Below are 12,186 nucleotides of genomic sequence, written 5' to 3'. Positions count from 1 at the left end.
ACATGCCAAATTTTTTACCACATCATCTTGGTGGCATGACATTACATCAAGCAAGGTTTCATGTGTTCCTGATATTTTTTTTAATTTTTTAGAATTAAAATGCCATGGCACTCCATGCATACATATGCATGTGTCCATGTCGTGAGACAAATATGTTTGAAAATTCCTTCTAATTTACTGCACATGGAATTAACTCACACACAAGTACACAAATATGATTTTTCGAACCGTTATGGTTAGCCGTTGCATGTAGATGTAGTTCAAATTTGAATTACGGTCATTAAATGGATAGAAAATCACTTAAATGTCTTCAAAAGGTCAATTGACCCCTGAAATTTTCCAAATTTTCACATGACAGTTGTATTAGTGCACGTTACACGTAGAAAAATTTTGAAGGGTGTAAGAGGAAGCTATCTCCCGTTCGTCATCAAACATGCATTGTTCCCTCTCGGAACCACGAGCCTTCTAGTGAGTTGCTCTGGTTTGTGAGGGGTGTGTGTCCAAACTTTTGTCACACATGCCAAATTTTTTACCACATTATCTTGGTGGCATGACATTACATTAACCAAGTTTTCATGTGTTTCTGATTTTTTTTATTTTTTGGAATTTAAATGCCATGGCACTCCATGCTTAATTGTGTTATAGCCTATCGGTGTGCAAAAGTAGGGGCTCTCCTTTTGACCCCTTTACTTGTGCACGGGCAGTCAGAGCCATGTGTCATGGACACACTTAGCAGGGCATAGGAGGGAAGCCGGAGAGAAGCCAAGGCACAAGGCAACCAAGGCAACGCCAAGGCTAGGAACACAGGAAAGCAAGAGGGTGAGGCAGGCTCCCTCGGCAAGATCCTTGCCGAGGCAGCCTCCACAGACCCGGCAAGAGCCTTGCCGGGGCAACCTGCCCAATGCCAGCGGAGCAAGCCACCCTTGAGCCCATGGGTCCCAACACCACCAACTACATTGGGACCAAGGCTCGGGAGGCGCCTCTGTGGTGGCATGCAGATCTTCGTCAAGATCACAAACATGTGAGATCAGATGAGGACCAAAAGACGGCGACCCTCGGCGGGATCCTAGTCGAGGAAATCCGCAAGACCCCCGGCAAGCGCCTTGCCGGGGACGACTGCAATGCCACGCCAAGGGTCTTGCCGGGCCCCCGGCAAGACCCTTGCCGAAGGCATCAGCGGGGCCACTGCCAGGCCCGCGCCAGCCAAGACTCCACTGTCGTCCCCAAGCAGCTTCTAGCTCAACCAGCTGGGTAGGCACCTGCGTGGCGACGGGCGGCCTCTACACCGACTCAGCAAGCACCTGCGTGGTGGAATGCAAACCTTCGTGAAGGCTCCACCACCGCGCCAGCCCAGCAGCCAGCCAACGTGGCGCCACGACGCCTCGTTAGCTCGGATGCGTGTCAAGGCCAGGCGAGACAGCGACAGCTGGGACGTGCTTCCTTGCCGTCCCCGATAAAGCAAGGGGGACACGTCGGCAGCGCATTAAATGTGTTTGTTCGACGGTCCCAGAGGATAGGCTTGTCAACTGTAGACCTTTCCACCTCTTGTGTGCCACTATGGCTACCCCTTTTTGCCTATAAAAGGTGGCCCGAGGCGACTAGGAGAGGGATTCGGCTCTTTTGGGCAAGTGGCATCCCGTAGCTATCTCAAGAACACAAGAACATTCAATCCATCCACCAAAGCAGGACTAGGGTATTATGCATCTTCGCGGCCCGAACCTGGGTAAACGACCCGTGTGCTTCCTATCAAACCTGCTCTTTGCACAACCTCACTCTCGCCGACCATAGAAGGGATCCCAGTGACCCCATAGGTGTCGTTCCCACCGACATCTTTGGCGTGCCAGGTAGGGGGCGCGCAGTTGTGGAAATCCGGTCTAGCAGTTAGCCTAGCAGTTCTTCATCGCCATGGCTCCCAAGAAGAAGGCGGCCACGGCGGTCGGTTCATCGGGAGCCGGACGGCCCGTACCGGTGCGGGCGAGCAGTGGGCCGGTCGCGGACAGGACCCGAGGCGCGATCCGCGAGCACCAACATCACTCTGGCAGTCAGAGCCTAGCGAGCGGCGTCGTTCGTGCGCGAGACGACGGGCCGCACACCGCAAAATCCAGAGATGTAGCTGGGGCCCCCGCAGGCGGCACGGGGCCCTCTGGGGGCGTCGCCGTACCACCCACGGGCGGCGCGGCGACCTCCAAGACGCCCACCCTGGCGCCCACAACGCGCTCTTCCCAGGGTGTGCGCGACGAGTAGCGTCACCACACCGGTGACCCTGGACACCGCCGTGGGAAGAGACCTGTGCATCATCTGCGGGACGAAGGAGGCCAGCATGCCCGCCGAAGTACTAGCGAAAATGGCACGCAGCCGCTGGGCCGTGATAGAGCTCCTTCTAACGTGGTTAGAAGTTGAAGCGCGCCACGGTCCATGCAGCTTTCGCCACCACCCACGCCAGCGGAAGCTTTGGCGCGTGCGCAGCTGCTCCTCGACTTCCCTCCTGCTGCGGAGAAGCTCGACGAGTGGAGAGCCACCATCCGGAGCCTCGTCGCTGTCGCCAACAAAGATGATTCGCGACCGGCGGGGCCCTCAGGCCGGCGCTCCGTCAAGCCACCACATGCCAGCGGTGGAAGGACCGGGGGAGCTGCAGCCACAGTGCACTCTCCTCCCCCGCGTCAGTTACCGCCAGTGCCAGTCCGTCGTGGCGACGCTTGTGATAACATTTCCATAGCATCGTCCGACCCACGGACCCACCGTGATTAGTGCCAAGTTCTTCGGGAGCGAGCCCATGAAGACGCTCGAACCACCATCGAGCGCCGGTGCGATACAAGCCACCAGTCGGATAAGCGGGTGGGGCCCGCTATGGACCATCCAGCACCGGGGGGCTCCGGTGGCCTACCTTACGAGGTGGATTGCCCAGCCTTTACCCGTGAGCTGCGGCAGTTCCAGTGGCCGTCCCACCGCATGTTCAAGCCCGACGTGGGCGAGAAGTACAACGGCAAGACCCATCCGTCAGAGTTCCTCAGCATCTACACCATCACGATGCAAGCCGATGGAGCTCGCGACGACAAGGTGCTTGCCAATTACTTCCCGTTGGCACTGAAGCCCAACGTCATGTATTGGTTGACGCACTTGCCGGCAGATTCCATTTCTTCTTGGTCGGATCTGTGCCATGAGTTCATTGGTGCCTTCACTGGAGGCCACCAAGCTCATGGCCAGGCAAGTGATTTGCATATAGTTCCCCAGAAGGAAGGGGAAACCCTGCGCAAGTACATACAGAGGTTCAGCCAGGTGCAGTACAACATCCCCGATGTTCACCCCGCCGTCGTGATTAGCACGTTCCATCAGAACATGCGCAATTGCAAGATGCGTGAAGAGCTGGCGATGAACAAGGTTAAGGATGTGGCCAAACTTTATGTTCTGGCCGATAGGTGCGCCCGGGATGAAGAGGGAAGGAAGTACCCCAGCGAGGATGCCGGTGTGGAAACCAACTCTACTGATGAAGACACCGCTACCCCTACGAAGAAGGGCCGGCATCGCAATAGGAAGCACAAGGGCAAGATCGTGCTTGCCGTCGAGGGATCCGATGACATCGGCGCTGCCAAGAAGGCCAAAGAAGACGACCCCGGTAAGGAGATTGCCGGGTGCGCCGCCTGCCGGGCCTTGGCAGCTGCCGACAAGCCAGGAGGCTCCGACAAGCAGTATTGCAAGATCCACCGCACCAAGGGCCACGAGCTCCAGAACTGCCGACAGGTCGAGCTGCTTGCCGAAAAGCAAAAGGCCGAGTATGAGAGGCCGGACAAGGAGAAGGGTCAGGATGGTGCCGAAGGGTCCGGCAAGAAGCGTGGCGGCCAAGGAGGCCGCCGCGGCAAAGATAACCACCAAGAGAGGGCCGCTCAGGGCCGTGACAAGAAGCAGGAAGATAATGATCATGACGAGGATGACGAGTCCGGAGAGCAAGAGTTTCAGAAGGCTACGGAGGCCATGTGCGTCGATGGTGGCGCCTCGCTGCACACTTCTCACCGCCAGCTCAAGAAGTGGGCGCGTGAGATCACAGCAGCGGAGCAATCGTTCGACGCTCAGAAGCCGCTAAAGTGGTCCAGCACTGTCACACCCTTGATGCGACTATATCTCCCACGTGTCGAGGCACGACTTAGAGGCATAATCGCATTGAAGGCATATGTCGCAAGTTAGGCAATCTTCACAACATCCCATGTAATATGATAATAAAAGGGGAGATAACATAGTTGGTTACACTCGCCACGTCAATCAAGTACATAAATAACATTACATCATGCAAACACTCATGGCCCGACTACGGCGCCAAAATAAAAGATAACTCAACATGCGACACGATCCCAATCACCCCCAACTGGGCACCACTACTGATCATCAGGAAAGGAAACATAGTAACGTTGAGAGTCTTCGTTGAACTCCCACTTGAGCTCAAGCGCGTCACCTGGAGCGGAATCATCAGGCCCTGCATCTGGTGTAATAGTATTCTGTGAGCCACAGGGACTCAGCAATCTCGCACCCTCGCGATCAAGACTATTTAAGCTTATAGGTAAGGCAAGGTAAAAATATGTGGAGCTGCAGAAAGCGACTAGCAACTATGGTGGCTAACTTATTCGCAAAAGAGAGCGAGAAGAGGAGGCAAAGCACGAGCGAGAAACTAGAGAGCAACCTACGCAAACATTACTCCAACACCGTGTCCACTTCCCGGACTCCGCCGAGAAGAGGCCATCATGGTAACACAGTCAGTTGATTCATTTTAATTGAGTTAAGGTTCAAGTTGTCTACAACCGGACATTAACAAATTCCCATCTGCCCATAACCGCGGGCACGGCTTTCGAAAGTTCAAATCCCTGCAAGGGAGTCCCAACTCAGCCCATGACAAGCTCTCACGGTCAATGAAGGAATAGACCTCCTCCCAAGACGTTCCGATCAGACTCGGTATCTCGGTTCTTCAAGACACTTCGACAGGTTAAAACAAGACCAGCAACACCGCCCGAATGTGCCGAAAAATCCCGATAGGAGCTGCACATATCTCTTTCTCAGGGCACACTCAGATTGTCCAAACTTTCGGTAGGCCAGCCCAGAGTTGCCCCTGGTAGCCACCGGCGGCTGACGGTTTGGACCAACACTCAGAGGAGCACTGGCCCGGGGGGGTTAAAATAAAGATGACCCTTGAGTCTGCAGAACCTAAGGGAAAGAAAAAGGCTAGGTGGCAAATGGTAAAACCAAGGTTGGGCATTGCTGGAAAAGCTTTAATCAAGGCAAACTATCAAGGGGTTCCCATTATAACCCAACCGCGTAAGGAACGCAAAATCCGGGAACATAACACCGATATGACGGAAACTAGAGCGGCAAGAGTGGAACAAAACACTAGGCGAGAGGCCGAGCCTTCCACCCTTTACCAAGTATATAGATGCATTAAGATAACAAGATAATATAATGATATCCCAACAAGTAAAAAAAATGTTCCAACAAGGAACGGCCTTCAATCTTCACCTGCAACTAGCAACGCTATAAGAGGGGCTGAGCAAAGCGGTAACATAGCCAATCAACGGTTTGCTAGGACATGGTGGGTTAGAGGTTTGACATGGCAATTTTGGGAGTCTTGAAAGCAAGTGGTAGGCATCGTAGCATTGGCATAGCAAAAGAGCGAGCAATCTAGCATGGCAAAGATAGTAGTGATTTCGAGGGTATGATCATCTTGCCTGCACAGTTGTCAGAGATGACTGGATCCTCGAAAGCAAACTCAACGGGCTCCTCGTTAGCGAACTCGTCTCCCAGATCTACCCAAACAAGACAAACAAGCAACAAAGTCACAATCAATCACGTGCAAGGATCAAACGATATGATGCAATGATGATATGCTATGCGGGATGCGATGCAGGATGCAAAATGCAAGATATGACAGGAAATGCAAGAACCTGGCCTCAACTTGGAAATCCAAGTGTGCCACTGGAAAGATGAGATGAAATCGCTTGAAAACGATATAAAGAACACCGGAATCGGAGTTACGGTTTGGAAATGGCAAGCGATTCAAAAATGACACCGGTCTGCGATTTACAGCAAGTAACCATCTAAATGCAATGAGATGAACATGCTACAGCACCCAAACATGACAACAAAATACATGGCAGGGATGCATTCAAGATTCTTAACAAAAGTCTAGCACTGAGCTACGGCCAATTCATCCATTAACAGGTTCAAACAAGCATGGCAAAAATGCAGATGGCAAACAGATCTCAGACTTAGTGAAATTAACACTTGCCTGGAATTTCAGATCAGGTAGCACTCTTCGGAGCAACAAAGCTACAAGCTACAGGACCTGAACATGGTCAAGTAAAGCATGGCATGGAGCTACTCAAAGAGCTTAACAAAAGTCCCTTAGTGACCTTGAGCCAAAAGGGATCAGAAAATACATTTGCAAGCATGTGAACATAGCAAAAACATAATCAGATCACAGACTTGTGAAAACTGGCACATGCTGAAAACAGATATCAAGTAGGCATGTTTACGAGCTCGATACACTCACTACGGAGCAAGTCATGAAAAACTAAGCATACACCCATTAAGAACACACAAAATTGCAAACAAGTTGACAATCTGCCCAGATTCACAAAGTAGCAAAAGTAGAGCTTGATTGACTCAAGCTAGGGTGCTCCATAATTGCAAACAAAGACATGGAGGGATAGAGCACTACAAGATTAACAAAACATCATTACTGATCATCCTCAAAAGAGGCACGGATCACTAGGAAACAACATGAACATATGGCATCATGAGATAAACAGATCAAGGACTTAGTGGAAATGCTAAGTCCCTGAAAATAGGATTAACAAGTGCACCACTTGGCAAGCTTGTGCTAGTCACCACACACATCACAAAAATACATGGGTTGCACCTCTGGAGAGATGACAAAACCCTTAACAAAACATATGTAGAACTCATGGGCATAGCATGCACACAATAATCATGGCAAAAATGACAAAAAGCTAAATGGAGCAGCAGATCTGACAATTATCTCAAGTAGCCCTCTTCTAACAGCATTTCGGGCATCAATATGAACTCAAATGAAAATGATGTAATGGAATGAAATTATGTACTCTCTGAGATGAATATTTTGATATGCTATATGCATGAATCGAAGCTATGGATGCCAAGTTACGGCATGACGAACAAGGGCACCTGAAACAGGGAAAGTCCGGGACTTCGAATAATTTCGACCTCCGGATCTAGGGTTTGACCCGGCACGCAAATCGAGGCGCGACGCTGCTCGCCGAAGACGACGAAGACGGCGGCGGCGGATCCGGCTCTCCCGTGGCCGGATCCGGCCGGAGACGAGGTCGGGGGCGGCGGCGGCCGGTCGGAGGCGACGCGCGGCGTCGGGGACGGCGGTGGCTGCGGCGCCCCGGTGCGGTGCCGGTGAGATGGCGCGGCGGAGGAGATCGACGGCGGCGGCGGCTAGCGGCGGACGGCGGCCGTGGCGGGGAGGCGGTCGGGGCGCTCGGGGCCCAGGGCGCCTCGGGCGGGCCTCCCGCGGGCCGCGGCGGGCTTCGGCGGCGCCGGTGGAGAGAGGGGGAGGCGGCATATGGGAAGCTACCACGTGGCGGAGGACACGGCGGCGGACACGTCCGTCGGTGGAGGGAAACGTCCGGCGGCACGAGGGAAGGATCTAGGTTTTGTTTGGGAGGAAGGAGAAGGAGATTTTCGGGGGGTTCTTTAAATAGGCATAGAGGGGGCTAGGAGAGTCCAAATGAGGTGCGGTTTTCGGCCACGCGATCGTGATCGAACGATCTAGATGATGGAGCAGAGTTAGGTGGGTTTTGGGCCAAATTGGAGGGGTGTTGGGCTGCAACACACACGAGGCCTTTTCGGTCCCTCGGTTAACCGTTGGAGTATCAAACGAAGTCCAAATGGTAAGAAACTTGACAGGCGGTCTACCGGTAGTAAACCAAGGCCGCTTGGCAAGTCTCGGTCCAATCCGGAAATGTTTAATCCCCACACACAAAAGAAAGGTAGAAATGACCACCGGAGGAGAACGAAGCGCCGGAATGCGAAACGGACAACGGGGAAAATGCTCGAATGCATGAGAAGAACACATATGCAAATGCAATGCACATGAAGACATGATATGAGATGCATGACAACGATAACAACACACGAAGACAAAGACCCGAACCCGAGAAAATAAAATAACTTAACGCCGGAAACGGCAAGAGTTTGAGTACAAATTGGGAAAGTTACATCCGGGGTGTTACAACACTCCACCACTATGAAAGGATCTCGTCCCGAGATCTAGGACTGAAAGAACGCCGGGTACTCAGAACGGAGGTGATCCTCGCGTTCCCAGGTAGCTTCACGGTCGGAATGGTGTGACCACTTGACTTTGAGAAATTTGATTGACTTGTTGCGAGTCTTGCGTTCAGTCTCTTCAAGAATAGAAACTGGGTGCTCACGATAAGAGAGATCTTCTTGGAGCTCAATGTCCTCGAAGTTGACTGTGCGGTCAGGAGTCTTGAAGCACTTTCGAAGCTGAGAGACATGGAACACATCATGAACATTTGCAAAGTTTGAAGGAAGCTCGAGTTGATAGGCGAGGTCGCCTCTCTTGCTGACAATCTTGAAAGGTCCCACGTATCTAGGGGCAAGCTTCCCTTTGATACCGAAGCGACGAGTACCTTTCATAGGAGAGACGCGGAGGTAAACATGATCTCCGATCTCAAAAGCCAAATCACGGTGTTACTATCATAGTAGCTCTTCTGGCGGGATTCGGCTGCTTTGAGGTTATCACGAATGACTTTGCACATTTCCTCTGCCTCTGTGATTAAGTCATTACCCAAAAGCTGACGTTCGCCAGTTTCAGACCAGTTGAGAGGGGTACGGCACTTCCTGCCATACAGAATTTCAAATGGGGCCCTGCCCGAACTTGCTTGAAAACTGTTGTTGTAGGAGAATTGAGCATAAGGAAGACAATCCTCCCACTTCATGCCGAAGGAGATCACACAAGCCCTGAGCATATCTTCAAGAATATGGTTGACACGCTCGACTTGACCGCTAGTTTGAGGATGGAAAGCTGTGCTGAAGCGGATGTTAGTGCCCATGGCCTTCTGAAAAGAATCCCAAAACTTGGATGTAAAGATGCTGCCACGGTCTGAAGAGATCACTTGAGGAATACCGTGCAGAGAGACAATCCGAGAGGTATAGAGTTCCGCCAATTGAGTTGTAGTGATCGACTCTTTCATAGGCAGAAAGTGAGCCACTTTGGTGAGTTTGTCGATGACAACGAATATAGCATCATTGCCACGCTTGGACTTTGGAAACCTGGTCACGAAGTCCATTTCAATATGGTCAAACTTCCATTCTGGAATGGCAAGAGGTTGGAGGAGACCTGCTGGCCTTTGGTGTTCTACCTTCACTCTTCTGCAGACTTCACATTCATTCATGAATTGAGCAATCTCGCGCTTCATTCGAGTCCACCAATAAGCCTGCTTGAGGTCCTGATACATCTTCGTGCTCCCAGGGTGGATGGAGAGGAGAGAATTGTGAGCCTCGTTCAAGATCACTTTACGGAGGTCACCTTTGGGTACAACAATACGATCCTCGAAGAAGAGAGTATCCTTGTCATCAAGGCGGTAGCACTTGTACTTGGGTTGACTCTTGGCAATCCCAATCTTCACCTTTTTCACCATAGCATCACGAAGCTGGGCTTGGCAAATCTGGTCTTCCAAGGTAGGAGAGACTAGAAGGTTGGCGAGGAAACCTTGAGGAACAACTTGCAGGTTAAGTTTGCGGAAAGCTTCACAAAGCTCGGGTTGATAAGGCTTAAGAATCAGACTGTTGCAGTAAGCTTTTCTGCTCAATGCGTCAGCAATCACATTGGCCTTGCCTGGAGTATACTCGATACTCGGATTATACTCTTGAATCATTTCGACCCATCGAGTTTGCCTGAGGTTGAGATTAGGCTGAGTGAAGATGTACTTGAGACTCTTGTGATCAGTGAAAATGTCCACTTTTCTTCCCAATAGAAGATGTCTCCAAGTCAAAAGAGCATGCACAACTGCTGCCAACTCGAGATCATGAGTGGGGTAGTTCTTCTCATTAGGCTTCAACTGGCGAGAGGTATACGCAACAACTTTCTTCTCTTGCATTAATACTGCGCCAAGACCTTGGAGAGAGGCATCACAAAAGACCTCGTACGGCTTGGATTCATCAGGCGGAGTCAGAACTGGAGCAGTGATCAATTTCTCTTTCAAAGTGTTGAAAGCAATGTCACACTCCGGAGACCAAACGTACTTGACGTGCTTCTGGAGAAGATTTGAGAGAGGCTTCACGATCTTAGAAAAGTTTTCAACGAATCTTCGGCAGTAGCTTGCGAGACCGAGGAAGCTACGGAGTTGCTTCACGTTCTGAGGAGGTTCCCAATTCACAATTGCAGACACCTTCTCAGGATTCATGGCAATGCCCTTGGCAGAGATGATATGACCAAGATAAAGAACCTCATCGAGCCAAAATTCGCACTTGGAGAACTTGGCGTAGAACTGATGTTCTCTTAGCTTATCGAGTACCAATCGCAAGTGCTTGGCATGATCTTCCTTGTTCTTGGAGAAAACCAGAATGTCGTCGAGATAGACCAAAACGAAGTCATTGGTGTAGGCGTTGAAGATGAAGTTCATCATGCGAGAGAACGTCGGAGGAGCGTTGACGAGGCCAAAAGACATGACAGTGTATTCATATGAACCAAAGCTTGTCCTGAAAGCCGTCTTGGGAATATCTTGCTCACGGATTCGAATCTGATGATAACCCATACGGAGATCAAGCTTGGAGAATACTTGGGCACCTTTGAGTTGTTCGAACAGCTCATTGATGTTGGGAAGTGGGTATTTGTTCTTGATGGTCTTCTTGTTCACTGGACGGTAATCAACACAAAGTCGGTCCGTTCCATCCTTCTTCTTCACAAAAAGAACACCACAACCCCACGGAGAAGAACTAGGCCGGATGAGACCCATTTTCTCTTGAATATCGAGTTGCTTCTTAAGCTCCTTCAACTCTTCAGGTCCGAGCTTGTAAGGACGCTTGCACACAGGTTCCGTGCCAGGCTCAAGATCAATAACGAATTCAACTGGCCGGTGCGGAGGCATTCCTGGAAGCTCTTCTGGAAAGACGTCTTGATATTCGCAAACGACTGGAATCTGAGAGATAGCATCCAATTCACCCTTCTCATTGAGAGAAAACAGATGGATAGTATTATCCCGAGCGGCAAAGACAATTACATCCTCAGACGAATGAGTCAATTGAATATGCCTGGCTGCACAATCAAGCTGAGCCTTGTGCTTAGAAAGCCAATCCATTCCGAGAATAAGATCAATATCTGAGTTACCAAGAACCATTGGAGAAGCCAGAAACTTGAAATCACCCATCATGATAGAAATATCCGGAATCTCGTGGTTAGCGAGCAAACATTTACCCGGAGAGACAACTGCTAACGGTTTATGCATAACTTGGGAAGTCAACTCATGCTTAGATGCAAAAGGCTTCGGGATGAAACAATGAGATGCACCAGTATCAAAAAGAACTTTTGCGGGAACATCGTTAACAGGAAGGTTACCCATGATCACATCTGACGAGTCCTCTGCCTGAGCTGCATTCATCAAATTGACCTTGGCGTGCTTGGGGTTATGCTTGACCATAGCTGTACTTGCCGATCTGATAGGAGGAGGAGGAGGAAGATGCCTCTGGTTGAAACACTTGTTGGCATAGTGACCCTTCTGTTGGCACTTGTTGCACGTGACCTCTGAAAGTGGACGGTGATACGGAGCACTCGATCTTGGAGCTTGAGACGAAGTCTTGTTCTGAAAGCCAGGGTTGGGTGGGTGGGAAGAACCACTGCCACCTTTGCTCTTCTGCTGATATGGCTGACGGAACGGAGGAGGAGGAAGCCAATACTTCTGCTGCTTGGCCACTTGAGTAGAGGAAGAAGGAGTAACATCTCTGACTCGCTTCTTGGAAGCATCACACCTCAACTGAGCAGCCTCTTGCTTCAATGCCATGTTGTAGAACTCATCGTACCTCAAGGGCTCAAAGAGGACAAGAGCTAGCTGAATTTCTTCTCTGAGACCACCCCTGAACTGATATATCATGCTCTTCTCATCAGGTATGTCCTGCTTGGCAAAATGGGCGAGCTTCTGAAAC

This window comes from Triticum urartu, chromosome 3A, assembly GCF_056163025.1.
Source record: "Triticum urartu cultivar PI428250 chromosome 3A, HENAU_Tu73, whole genome shotgun sequence".
Classification (NCBI taxonomy): Eukaryota; Viridiplantae; Streptophyta; class Magnoliopsida; order Poales; family Poaceae; genus Triticum; species Triticum urartu.
The sequence above is the reverse complement of the archived record's forward strand: the minus strand, read 5'-3'. Positions refer to the sequence as shown.